Below are 12,985 nucleotides of genomic sequence, written 5' to 3' on the forward strand. Positions count from 1 at the left end.
TAACTCCCCCTGCCCCTCATTTGGGAAACCCTTCCAGAGGTTTCATGAAACTTTGCTTGAAAAAGCCTGGCCTATCCTATACCTCCTTCCTTCCCAATTGATGTTCTAAGCCACTCTACAGCTTATCTTTAAGGATTTGTGGAAATATCCCTATGCCTTTTGAGCCTCAGCTTTTTCCCAGGGGAACAGCCGTTACACAAAGACAGGTTTATTCTTTGTGCAAGTTTGTGCTACAGCCTGAAATTTGCCCTCCCCCAGGAAAAGCTGAGGCTTGAAATGCGGAGGGAGGGAGTCTTCCATAAACCTCACTTGGGACTTTTCTTTGTGGTCCTTGTGCACGGTCACATGAGCAGACTGAGCAGAGTGGGTCTGCCTTTTCCTCACAGGGCCCAGCAGCCACTGCATGCGGCTTCTTCAACCTTTCAGAGGCTAGTCAGCCAGGAGGCTTTCAGTGCTGGTCAGCACCACCCTCTGCCTCTATGCTTTGCCCGGAAGCTTAGAGAACCGCTCCTAACCTCCCCACCTGTAGAACAAGTATAGCCTCATTTCAGCAATGCTGCCAAGGCACTAGGGGAAACCTAAGTCAGAGAAGGGCAGGGGAAGATCTGGGGCCTCCACTGACTCACTCCATCACATATAGGAGAGGGTCAGCAGGTTCTATAGGCAATTCAACAAATGAGTGCCCCCCTCCCACCCAAGAACTTCCCTTGAGGGACCACTGCTAACGATGTGCCAAACCAGAGGGAGACAGCTGTGCCCTAATCCTTCCTGCGAGCAGAAGCCGCTGAGCAGAAGCTGGGGAGCGGCAGCAGCAGGAAAGGGCCCCTCCCTTCAGCTGTGCCAAGCGGCTGCCACCTCCAGCCTGCCTCTCCGTAAACAAAGGTCTTGCGCTGCATCTGCTGCTGTGCCTTTCCAAGCTTCACCCCCACTTGGCAAACATGAACTGATGAGCCGAGTCACTCGTCTTTCCAGGCAAGCCCATCCACTGATTTCATTCCCTTCCCTTCCCTCTTTGCTCCGTGCTCAGGAGGAAGGGCAGCAATTTCCCAGTTGCACAAGGATACCCAGTCAGGTGGATTTGGAGAAGCAAGGATTAAAAGGAAGGCTTTTGATACAAAATCAAACCAACCTCTTCTTAAAAGCTGTGCAAATCTTATAAGGCTGCTCAGGGTCAGCACCTCCTCTCTTGGAGGGGGGCAGGGAAGAAAGCACCGTGCCCACTTGGCTTCGGAGGCAGCCTTCCCAATGGCAGGCCCTGGGCACAGGAGGCTTCCCTCCTCCCTGCTGCTGTACCTCTCCCCCCTTTGTCTCCGGGCTTTCCTAGGCAGGGGCTGCCAAAGCAGGGGTTGCCTCTTGCTCAGGACGCCTGCACAATAACTGCTCCCCCCCCCCCCCGCCCAGGCATGGCAAGCATTGGTTCAATATGAAACAAAAACAGGACACCCTGCCCGTGAGCAACTCGAGCCAGCTCGGAGCAGAGAAAGTCCATCAGCAGAACTGAAGCCCTGCAGCAGCGGCACCACCACCACCTGCAAGGCAGGGAGTCAGATTTCCAAAAGAGGAACGAGCTGTCTTCCTCGTTCGCCAGCCTCGCTCCTCTGTGTGATTTATCAGCTTCCCCAGGAATGGGAATGTCCTTTGATGATCATGTGCACGCTTCTTCTTTCTCCCCTTGGAGCGCCCACAACTCTCCGCCTGCTTGGCCTATTTCCTGGTTGACCGTTTGCCAAGAATGACTTCTCCCCGATGTCATGCTCAGGAGCCTCCAGCAGTACACAGCCTGAATGGGCCAAGACAGCCTGGAGCCAAGGTCCTCACTGCCTGGGGGTGCTGGTGGGGGGGTCAAGTGGAGGGGGGGCTGCCCCTCTGGGATTCATCCCTGCCTCGGAGAGACTCTGGGCCTTACAGCTCAGCAGCCACAGGTCGCATTGGGCATGCAATGGGACATGCTAAGGGAGGGCAGGCACATCTGGAACCCACCTCTTCATGGGGGAGAAACTCCAAAGCAGCACCATCAGGGTCCTTTCACCCAAGGTGTGTGACTATGTTTGCCCAATCTCATCTCTTACATAAATGTACCTTGATGATAGGTGCACCTGTGAGCATGATGCTGGTTGCCCTTTGTACACTTTTCCAGAGGTGCCCCTCAAAGCCTGAGTGTTCTTCAAGGACGACCAGTGAGGCACCCTCGGCCACGGTTTGCTTGTAAAATTCAGATCCCCGCTTTGTGTATTAAGGAGAAAAGGGACAAAACTGTTTCCATACCTAACTTGGGAAAGCAGGACAACCCACAGCTCGCAGGGGGGGGGGAGTCCTTGAAGGCAGCCCCGGGTCTCCTGCCGGACCAGGGCAGCCCGCCCTCCCCTCCCGCCGACTCCAAGGCCAGCCAGAACTCCCCCCCCCCCCCGGCCCCAGCGCTCAAGAAGCGTCGGGCGACGAGGCTACTGCCCGGGCTGGGCCGGGACTAGGAGGCTGCCTTCGGAAGCGGCCGCGCAAGCTGTCCGCTGCTTTTCCTCGCGCGGTCGGCGACGCCAGCCTCCCCGCCGCCAGGGCAGGGGCTCGCCCTCGTCGCCGGCCCGCCCGCCCGCCGCTTCCCCAGCCGCCGCCGCCTTGAGTCACCGTCTTGCCGGCCAGACGGCCCGCTCCGCTGGCAGCCGGCCCCGCCTCGGCCAAGCCGCCGGCCGGCCCCGGGGCAGGCGCCGCCCGGCAGAAGGGGCCAGATGGCACCTCCGCCCCCCCCCCCGAAAGCAGCCCCGGCCCGGCCAGTGCGCCACGCGCTCCGCCGCTCCCCGGCCTGGCCACCGCCGGGCCCCCTCCCCGCCTGCCGGGCTCTTACCCTGCCGGGCGGTCTGCGCCTCGCCCATCTCCTCCGCCTCCTCCTCAAGCGGCCCGGGGTCGCCCGCTCTGCGCCCAAGTCTGTCAGTCAGTCCGCCCGCCTGCCTGCCGGGCGTCAGCGCCGCCTTCCTCTCGCCTCCCTGGCCAGCTGGCGAGGCGCGGAGGGGAGCGGCGGGCCGGCGCGGGGCTTGTGCACAATGGGCACGGCGGCGGCGGCGTCAGGCGGCAGCATCCCGAACAAAGTGCCGCCCGCCGGGGGTGCCGACTGGGAGGGGCGGTCACGTGGGCCCCGGCCCCTCCGGCACGCGCCCGCGTCTTCTGCCGGGCGGGGCGGGAGCGGGAGCGGGGGATGCCGGCCGCGCCCGCGCTCTCGCCGCTGCCTCCCTCCCTCCCTCCCTCCGGCAAGGGCCCGCCCGGGGGCCGCGGCAGCAGGCGCAGCGCCGCCCCCCCGCCCGACATGCCGCGGGGGGCAATGCCGGAAACGTCTCCCGCAGCTGTCCGCCTCCTTCAGGGAAGGGCTGCCAGGGTCACCAGACGCCCCGGGGCTCCTCCGTCAGGCAGGGCAGGGACCCCGGGCATGGCAAGCGGCCGAGCCCCCCCCCCCCCCCCCCGCCCGCCAGGCGAGAGGGCGTCGCTTGCTCCTGCCAGGGGCACACTCCGGGGGGGGGGGGAGCGCGACTGTGCGGCCGCGTCCGGCTGCCCCCCCCCCCTCCATGCGGCGCCGGCGCCTGGGTGTGCTGCCCGCGAGGAGGCGTCCTTAGTGCCGCGCCTGCCTTCGGAGGGCGGGAAGCGGAGGTGGCGGGCTCGGGAGGCGGCCGGGAGCCTCGCGAAGGAGGCGGCCGGCGGAACAGAGCCGCAGACGGTGTCGGCGCTCCGTGACGGAGGCAGCCCGCAAGGAGACGTCTCCGGACTTGGACCGGGACCCGCTGTCCAAGTTGAGCCCCCGGGACGGCCCCGCTCCCAGCAGAGGGGGCCAACCGAAACCGCGGCCCGCCTTGGGAGAACAGGTGGGTTCAGCTCCAGCCATTCACATGACCTGCATTTCCCCCGGGTGGTGGTGGGGGGGTGGAGTGACTAGGATCTGGGCCGCCACAAAGCCCCCTCCCTGCCCCACACGGGAGCTCCCCTTGGGCTAGTCGGACACTCATAGACTGGGGGGGGAGGGGTCGGGGGTCAGTCGCTCGGGGAGCCATTGGAAAGAAAAGCCATCTACAAATAGAGAGATCCATACAAAGCCAATGCAAATCAGCTCCCAAGTTCTTCACATTGTACCATTGCCCGGTTATAGCCATAATTCTGAGACCTCGTAATAAACTGAGAGAAAAGGTGGGATGTAAATATTTCAACTAATAAAATGTAATAAAGTCTCCACACCACAGGTATCACCTATCAGGAACAATTGCAATAAGTATCAAATAAGCATTATAATGACAAATGTGCTCTCTGGGGAAAGAACAGCACCCTTCTCTTCCTCAGCAGCAACCAACTCTAACCAGTGTGCTGGAGAAATGCTATAGCCTGCAACAGAACCCCAAGGAAAGAAAGGCAGTAAAAGTCCAAGGGATTTTGGTGCCTAAGACAGAACAGCTACATGGTACAACTCCCCTCCTTTCATTAAGGCCAGCAGATGAAGTCAGTTCTTTTGGATGGGCCTGGGTAGCACTTTACTGGCTCTAATGGCTTTTCCAGACAATCACATGTTTACAAAATACAGACAATGGCTTTATCCTTTCCCTTGCTTGAGAATCCAGGCATCTCTCCTGGCAGCAGTGCTTTTGTAGCAGGATATCTTATTCTTAGATGACTGTATTTTTCCCCATTGCTATTCTCCTCTCCCCTCTCATTCCTGTCCACTGGGAAACTTCCCTCCCCTTCCTGCACACCATCTTGAACCACTGCTATGATGCCTCTTTCTCTGACAGGATTAGCACCACCATTCAGTCTTCCAGCTGGAATTTTATTGTTCATTTCCCCATTAGCCTAGGCTGGATTAAACAACTCACAGGACAAGGCTTCTTTGAGGAAATTAGGAAGTGGTCCCTCTGCACTTCTGTGGTCCTGGGGCAGTGAGGATTAGGCCAATTGTCACGTGGCAGCACCCTACATACAGAGACATCCATTTTGTTTTCACTTTCAGATGCCTTAGGTATGGTGAAATACATCTTAGTTGGATGTAAAGGCAGGATCTTGGGGCAGGGAAAGTAGCCAGATGCCTGAACATACAAGAAGAATATCAATCATGGATCCTCCTTCCTTTAAACCTCCAGAGCACCTCACCCCTTTAGGCCATGTGGCACTGATCCACATTTGCAGGGTGAGAATCAAGGCTCCTGCCAGATGTCCCAGAAACAAACCCAGGAAGGGCCATTTGTCATCCTACTCACCTACAAATGGCAGACTGGAGTCAAGATTGCCACTTAGCCCAATTTACTCACCTCCCAAATAAACTGAAAGCATTCACCCCTTCCGCCATAGATGGGCTGAACTAACCTACAACAGTCTGGATCACAGGCTCACAGGGGTAGGGGGTGCAGCCAAAAGCTCACCAGTGGACAGATAGGTTCCAAAGCCTTGGCCCATTTTCAGCATGGAAGCTAATTCTGCACCAAGCAAACAGCAGGGCGACTCCATTGGTGCCCAGGCCCATCCAGGCACAAAGAGGGGCATCCCACCCCTGCCATTTTCATGACTGACTCTCTACTTCCAGACCATTGCTGGAATTGCTTGAGCCTTTTCTCATGATAGGCAACATATGCTTTTTGCCTTCTCCCCTTCTGTGTCCCTTCCTGGCGTTGACCTTCCACTACTTCCTGCATACTCCCAGCCTCTTTGTTCCTCCCTTCGCTGTTTGTGGCTGGCCTGCCTCACTGCCAGCTGGCCCTTCCTGCTTAGGGACTCCTCCTTCTAAATCTCCCCTGTGTGGGTTGGCTTTCTCTGGACTAGCCATGTCAGAAGAATGCAATGGGACAAAGAGTGACTAAATTGGCTATTTAGTACTATATGCACAAATGGAATGCTTTTGATTGGATCACTGCTTTGTGCTACGGTCTTGTTTCTCCTCTTTCTATTCTGTTTCTGGATTACAGTAATACAGTTCATTTCTTAGCCTTTTTGGAGACCCCTCCCTACACTCATTTGGTGGTTTTTAAGATTTAGTTAAAAGTTGAATGATCCTGGAAACTTTTATCCAATAACTATCCTCCTGGGTTGCGTTTTAGAGAAGAATTTACAAAGGAATGTTGATAATTTTGCTGTACTGAACTTCCATGCTTTTCTGCAACCTTCAATCTATCCTCAAGGACCCTGCAATCATGCAATCAGTGGCATTCACATATCAGCAACTAATTTTAACTAGTTTTGGTAGCTTCTAGAATAGGGCTCACCAATCAAACTGAAAACAGCTTAATCCAGGAACTTTAAAGGAGTCTGGGCCTGTGAGAATTCCCCAGTATCAGGAGAGGCAGAACTGAAATGCAATTCCAAGAATACTCATTTGGAAATAATTTGCTTTGAAATCAATTTTATTGACATTCAAGGTTTTAAAGAAGAAACGGTAAGAGCAGACTTGAAAGTCTCTGATTGTGTTTTTCTTTCTCACTTTTGCATTCCGCTTGCCCTCCAGGGAGCTTATAGCAGTACGCATGACCCTAACAACAAGTAGGTAGCACACAAAAGCTTACACCTTGATCAAAACTTAGTTGGCCTTAAAAGTGCCATTGGACTCAAACTTTATCCAACAATTTCGTAGTGTTAGGCTGAGAGATGCAAACTGTGGTGATGACCGACCCGGGGCCAACGTCTGAGCAACAGAGATTGCATGGGGAATCATTCAAACCCAATTTCCACCCAGCTGGATCTTCCCTACCAGTGCAAGAAGCCTTCTGCTGGCAAGAGACTGACACAAAAGGTGCGGGGCGGGGGGGGGGGGGGAGGAGAGTGCTTCAACCACTTCCTCCTGATGGCAGCTGCCTGTTTTGCACAGTGTTTCAACTGTGTCAGTCCTCTGATCCAGGCCAGGGCCTTTTTGGTACACCCATCAAACAAGGGACAGGGGCAGATACACTACCGAGTACAGGGAAACAAAGATTTTTTATATAATTCAATCCCATGATTCTTGCATGAATGCTTAAAATATAGTCCACTGTTGTGGCCTGTGGCTCATGCAGAGGGAGCAACTGGGCCTTCCAGCAAGCTGCTCCCCAGACAGCTCCAGCCCAGTGGCTGGGAGTTTTTCCTGGGTGTGAAAATGTTCTGCACTGCCTGGCTGTCTTAGACATCCTTCTTTGCACAGTCCTCATTCTTTCTAAGAGCTTGCCTCATTACTCCAAATTCCCCAAAGGATAGAGAGCAGAGCAGGTCGTGAACCAACTGAGAAAGTTCCCCATGGGCTGTGCCTGGGAGACCAGGAGCAAGTCATTGCGTTTATATGTTGCCCTTGAACGGGAAGTTCACAAGGAGTGACAGTCCAGTGGACCCCGCAGTGCTGCCAGGACAATGGCAGCCCCTCAGATCAGTGTGTTCCAGGGCTGCTGTAATGTCCCCGCCCACTCCTGAAGGGCTCTATAGCTCAGGTCTCCAGTGGTGCTTCTGCAAGCACAAGGACATCCACACACTTAGCCCAATTTGCTTGCCTTCCTCTTTCCTTCCTTGGGAGATCAGAATGCTGCCTGAAAGTCTGTTATTGCTGGTAATATCAGGGCTCTCTCAGCCTCACCTTCCTCCCAGGGGATCTGTTGTGGGGAGAGGAAAGGGAAGGTGACTGTAAGCTACTGTGAGACTCCTTCGGGTAGAGAAAAGGCAGCATATTAGAATCAACTCTTCTTCTTCTTCTGGTCCCCTGGAGAGCTCCCTATAAGACAGTGAATGGAAGATACTGGCATCCCTGCTCTAGGGCCCACCTAACCCCCACTGATCAAAACATCAACAAACCCCTAGCAGTCAAAAATTAAAAGGTGGGTGGTTTTAGCAAGGTTTTAAATCATTTTAAATAGCATTTTATATTACTGTACTCTTCTGTTATTATATATTACTGTACTCTTCTGATGTTACCCACCCTGAGCCTATTGAGGAGGGCAGGCTATAAAAATAATTTTTTGTTCAAACTGTCACCCGTGCAGTTATGCACCTTGCAGTGTTTTCAAGGAGAGACCTGGGAAGCGAACACTTGTTGAGCTGTGCTTGGAGGTCATTCGGCTGCCAGTCCAGCAGGAAGTCTGTTCTATTCATCACCTCTCATCGTGTTCCTGGGAAGAGAGATGGCAGCCCTCACTGGACAGGCCTTACTAACATTCAGCCTTAAACTGAATGAAAAAAAGAAACTGCAAGGCCCCTTTAAGGCCCCCCATCTTCTCTGGTGACAAAGAAATATCACAACCACTCTCAGGAAATCGGTCCACATCCTCACATCAGAATTCAGCATTGACCTTTCACCCAGCACATGAGGAGCACAAGGGCTCCTATTGTATGATATGCCTAGTCTGCCCATGCCCTGGTGGGTTAGTGATCTGCCAGAGATGTTCACCAGAGAGACCTTTGTGCTGTTTTAGGACCAAAACACCAGACCTGCTAGAGATACCACAAAAACTGGGCCTGTTTCAAGGAAGCCATGACACTGTGGGGCTGGCAGACAAAGAACTATGCACGCAAGCCACCAGAACCATAACATCTAGCCTAAAGACAGCCAAGTCTCCAAAATCCTCAGGAAACACAGCCCTTCAGCTCAGATCAGCTTGTCTGTCCATCAAACAACATAACTGGGAGTTCTACCTTCTGGCCAAGGAAGCTCCCAAGATGGCCCCACCCGATGGTTAAGCAAAGGGGCACTGTCCAGACATGTGGGCATGCACACTGATTCACTGTTAAAAATCACAAGAGCACAAAGACATTCCGGCCACACACACACACATATCTTTTCATATGAAATGTTAAAGTCATATGTGTGCAAGATGGAAACTATATAGCTTTTTATGAAATAATATAAAGACATTAAATCAAACAGGCAGTGCAGTGGTTCCTAAAGTCTTTGTGATATTTCCAACCATTTTCAAGGAGAATGCCTCAAGATGTTCTAGCACAAAACAGGAAAACTGTGATTTATTGCATACATCTCTGTTCTATTTTTGTAAAGATCATATAATTTCTTTTTTAAATAATGCTAAAAAGATTATTGTGAGCTTTGTTTTAATTGTGTCTCTGCAGTTCTGCTTTGTGGTTCCGTGGCATTGTCACTGCTGCTCCTTGCTTGTTTTGTCTGGCTGGTAAAAAAAGAGAGAGAGATGAGTCATGACTTCCTTAATATCTGTGCCCTTTGACCAAGAAGGCCTTCCTCTGCATGCAAGAGATACAAAAACAGGCTGCTGGTATTCAGTGGGGAAGGAGATGCAGTCTGTCCACACTCAGAGGCACTCTCATTTTCAGTGCTTAAAAGGCGCCAACGCTCAGCCCTGGCTCAAGTCCAGCCTTCATTGTAGTGGGAAGGAAACTGCCCTGTTGAGCTCTTGATGTCCTTCTCTCTGCCTTCTGATGCTTGGATCTTGCCTCATTCACGTCCCTCTGCCAGCCCTGGTTCCCACAGAGCAATTTCTCTTCAATGCCACGTGGACTGACAGCAACTCCAGAAATGTCCAAGAGATTTTGCAATGCAAGTGGCAGTCGCCCTAATAAAGGACAGAAGAACAACAGAAATCATGGACAGCTGCTGCCGCCTGTAGTGGTACCCCAGAATCTGCAGCCGAGGGCTGTCTGGCCCTGCCATGTGGATCTCCACTGTGACTGAATTAGGCTTGACATGACTGCTGGCCTCATGGAGGAACGGGACCACTTCAAACATGTGGCATTTCCCACATGGAAATAATTTGTTCAGGAAAATGTCTGGAAGTCATTTGCAGATTGCCATGTGAGGAAACAAAATTGTTCACACACCTCTTTAGTATTTAGCTGCATGCATGCCAGCCAGAAGCCATGACTGACCATGGATTGCCAGTGCATGTGTGCTACATGTGATACATCACACGTGGTTTTGCATATAGCATGTGCTAAGTAAGGTTGGCAATTTACATACTCACTCTGCAGAAGTCTAAATGATCTCCGGGGGAGTAGAACTGTGAAGCCTGCTTTGGATCCTGCGCAGCCTTGCTTCCAGGAAGCCTCTCGAGGATGACAGGCTGGCAAAGAAGGCCGAGAAAGGATTCTGATTGTCAAGATGAAAAAGCTGAACAAGTGGGAGAAGAACTGAGGCACTGATGAATGGAGAGAGCTTCAGCCATAGACAGTCTGAATCCAGGTTTGACTATCAGACCAATAGTGCAGTCCTGAGCAAAGTTACACCCTTCTGAGAATAATGACTTGAATGGTCTTAGAAGGGTCTAATTCTGCTTAAGAAGGCACAGTTCTAATCCCAAAACATGCAAACAGGAGGCTGGACTGTTCCGTCAGATCCTTGGTCTCACTGTAGTCCCCTCCCCTCCCCTTTCTGGGACTATTAAGAGCGGATTAAAGGGAGAGATCAGCCCCTTCGTCCACCCTGAGGTCTTAATAGGATTAGTATGGGGTTTTGCCGCCAAATGATTGGTTGTTTAATTGTAGTTTTTAGTTTTTCTACTTGATGGGTCACTTGATTATAAATTGCTATGTATTTTATTGGGGTTTTTAATGTATGGGGTTTTTTATTGTAAGCTGCCACGAGCCCTTGTGGAGTGGCGGGATATAAATGTAATAAATAAATACTACCTTATCCAGAGTACACTGAAGTTCATCAGTTAATAACATAAAACAGAGAACCACTCTTGCATATGGTCACACATATACACATGAAATAAGGGGGGAAGCCTTGATATCTAAACCAGGTGCCTCATTGCCATGCTTTGGTCCATGCCAAAGAAATACCAAAGCTTCATGCAAGTGACCCCCCTACTGGAACCACCTCAAAACCAAGTGCATAATCACAGTGCCATCTGCTGGAAGACTGTGCTCACTGCACCTATCATAGGGCGGGGCAGGGGCAGGTGAGGACATTGGGTAGCAGCCTAAAGATGACCTCTTCTTTACTCTGACATGTGCCACAGCCTACACTGTCATCTGCGGCAGTCAGATTTCATGCCACAGGATGTTTGAATTCTTTATTACCTGGCTGGAGATTTCCCACTCTGTGAAACTGATCACCAGACGACAGAGATCAGTTCACCTGGAGAAAATGGCTCCATTGAAAGGCGGACTCTAGGGCATTATGCCCCATTGAAGCCCCTCCCCCCAAATGCCACCCTTCTCAGGCTCCACCCCCAAAACCTCCCAACTAAGAACTGGCAGCCTTACACTGAACACACCTACTATCCGTATAGCACAGCCTTTCTAAACGTTTTTACCGTAGAGAAACTCCTGAAACATTCTTTGGACTTTGAGAAACACCAGAAGGGGTGCAATCATACAGAATACACGATTCTGTGTACATGCCCATCCACGGCCCTTCTCCTTCCCACCCTCTCCAGGCCCATCACTGGCCATTTTGGGAGGGGTGGGTGGGTTGACATGACCACGTATGATCGCATCACCTGATCAATTTAATTCCCTTTCAGGGCCATCAAAAAAGCCTCGTGTAGCACATACACTTGCTTTTGTTGGGATATGCAAGATCACTGCGTGCATGATTTAAGTGTACACGAAGAGTATCCTGCAGGGGTCACCAAGGGAGATGTGTAGTTAGCGCATTTAATCAAGAACTTCCAGGCCTTTTTCAAATAGTCTCTTCCTGTGTCCTGATTGGCTCATTTGGAGACTACATTTATTTGGTCACACTTCCTCCCTGCTTGCCTCCTGGAGGGGCTGAATGAACAGAATGAATGCTGAAGCTTCTCTTCTTAATGAAATTATTGTGACCAGATGCTGCATTCCTCTTTGCATATTTAAACACTGCCAACAGCTCTGTGTAGTGGTTAGGAGTGACGGCTTCTCATCTGGCGAGCCGGGTTTGATTCCCCGCTCCTCCACATGCAGCCGGCTGGGTAATCTTGGCCTAGTCACAGCCCTGATAGTGCTGTTCTCACTGAGCAGTCTTGTCCGAGCTCTCTTAGGTCCACCTACCTCCTAGGGTGTAAGACACTTTGAGACGTCTTCTGGTAGAGAAAAGCAGGGTATAAAACCCAGGTCTTCTTCTTCCTTGTCTGTTGAGTACTTTCAACCCACATGGATCCCAGTAATGGTCCCTGGTTCCATATGTGAACATGCTGACTGCTCCATAAGCTGAACACACATGCATGTAAGATGCAAATGCATTCACCCACCTCTGTGCACAGGACTGCCACTGCACACGTTCACTGGGGCTAATGCAAGGTTACTAATTTTGAAAAGCAAAAAAAAGGCAATTTTTCCTGACTGACTACTCCGAACAAGTGATTACTAGGGCAAAGTTCATTTAAATACCGCTACTATTTAATATGGAGTCACTGAAGCAGTAGGTGCAAACTGAAATGGACTCCAGGGAATGGTAGAGGACAGGAAGGCCTGGAGGATCATTGTCCATGGGGTCGCTATGGGTCGGACACGACCTCGCACCTAACAACAACAACTATTTAATAAGATGTGATAATAGCCACTAACTAGGAATATCCATAACCATCCGACCCCAGAAGAGGACATTGTCGTCAGTTTTTTAAAAGGTGCCCCCAAAAGGACGGGTTCCAAAGAAGCGCCCATCTGGTAACCCGAGGTGGGGGGGGGCGCGGAGACACAGCTTGCTTGGCCCCCGCGGAGCGCTGCGCGGCTGAAGCAAGAGGCGCGCAACCTCAGCGCGGGCGGGGCCGGGGGGCTTGGCCCTGGAAGCTCGCTCGCTCCCCCCTTGCTCCTGCATGGCAGCAGCCTTGCCGCCGCCCTCGCCGGGTCCAATGGGACACGCAGCCGGCCGCTAGGCAAGGACCTTACCCAAAAAGGACAAGCAACACCCTTTGCGCGGACACGCGACTTCCAGGTGACTTGTGACGCCTCGCCGAGGAGTCCAGCGATGTGGTCCAGGGTGGCCTTTTCCCCGTCGCAGATAACGCCCACCTACCCCTCCCTCCCTCCCTCCCTGGGCAGGGCGCTGGGAGGCCGGACCCGAACGAGAAGGCTCCCCTAACGCGGCAGCGGCCTGGCTCCTCCTCCCCGAGGGCCGGCCCTGGGC

General features: G+C 52.6%; 1 protein-coding gene and 2 long non-coding RNA genes across 8 annotated transcripts in view; 1 reads left to right on the forward strand and 2 right to left on the reverse strand.

The window, feature by feature from the left end:
- The window catches only part of NAV1 (neuron navigator 1), a 313,603-nt gene extending 310,425 nt beyond the window's left edge, over window positions 1-3,178 (reverse strand). For 2 of the 6 annotated variants that reach the window (XM_077335063.1, XM_077335062.1), the window contains exon 1: window positions 2,837-3,177. The gene's annotated coding sequence lies outside the window, so the exon portion shown is untranslated. Of the gene's footprint in view, window positions 1-2,836 lie in introns of all 6 variants that reach the window. The other 4 variants (XM_077335066.1, XM_077335065.1, XM_077335060.1 and 1 more) reach the window with 3 other exon arrangements.
- A 267-nt stretch (window positions 3,179-3,445) lies between these two features.
- LOC143836154 (uncharacterized) lies at window positions 3,446-8,979 on the forward strand. Its single transcript, XR_013230528.1, has 2 exons — window positions 3,446-3,842; window positions 7,953-8,979. It is a non-coding gene; the product is annotated as an uncharacterized LOC143836154 (long non-coding RNA).
- LOC143836153 (uncharacterized) lies at window positions 8,901-12,978 on the reverse strand. Its single transcript, XR_013230527.1, has 2 exons — window positions 12,748-12,978; window positions 8,901-9,491 (listed from the first exon to the last, which is right to left on the reverse strand). It is a non-coding gene; the product is annotated as an uncharacterized LOC143836153 (long non-coding RNA).
- Window positions 12,979-12,985: the final 7 nt, after the last annotated feature.

This window comes from Paroedura picta, chromosome 4 (assembly GCF_049243985.1).
Source record: "Paroedura picta isolate Pp20150507F chromosome 4, Ppicta_v3.0, whole genome shotgun sequence".
Classification (NCBI taxonomy): domain Eukaryota; kingdom Metazoa; phylum Chordata; class Lepidosauria; order Squamata; family Gekkonidae; genus Paroedura; species Paroedura picta.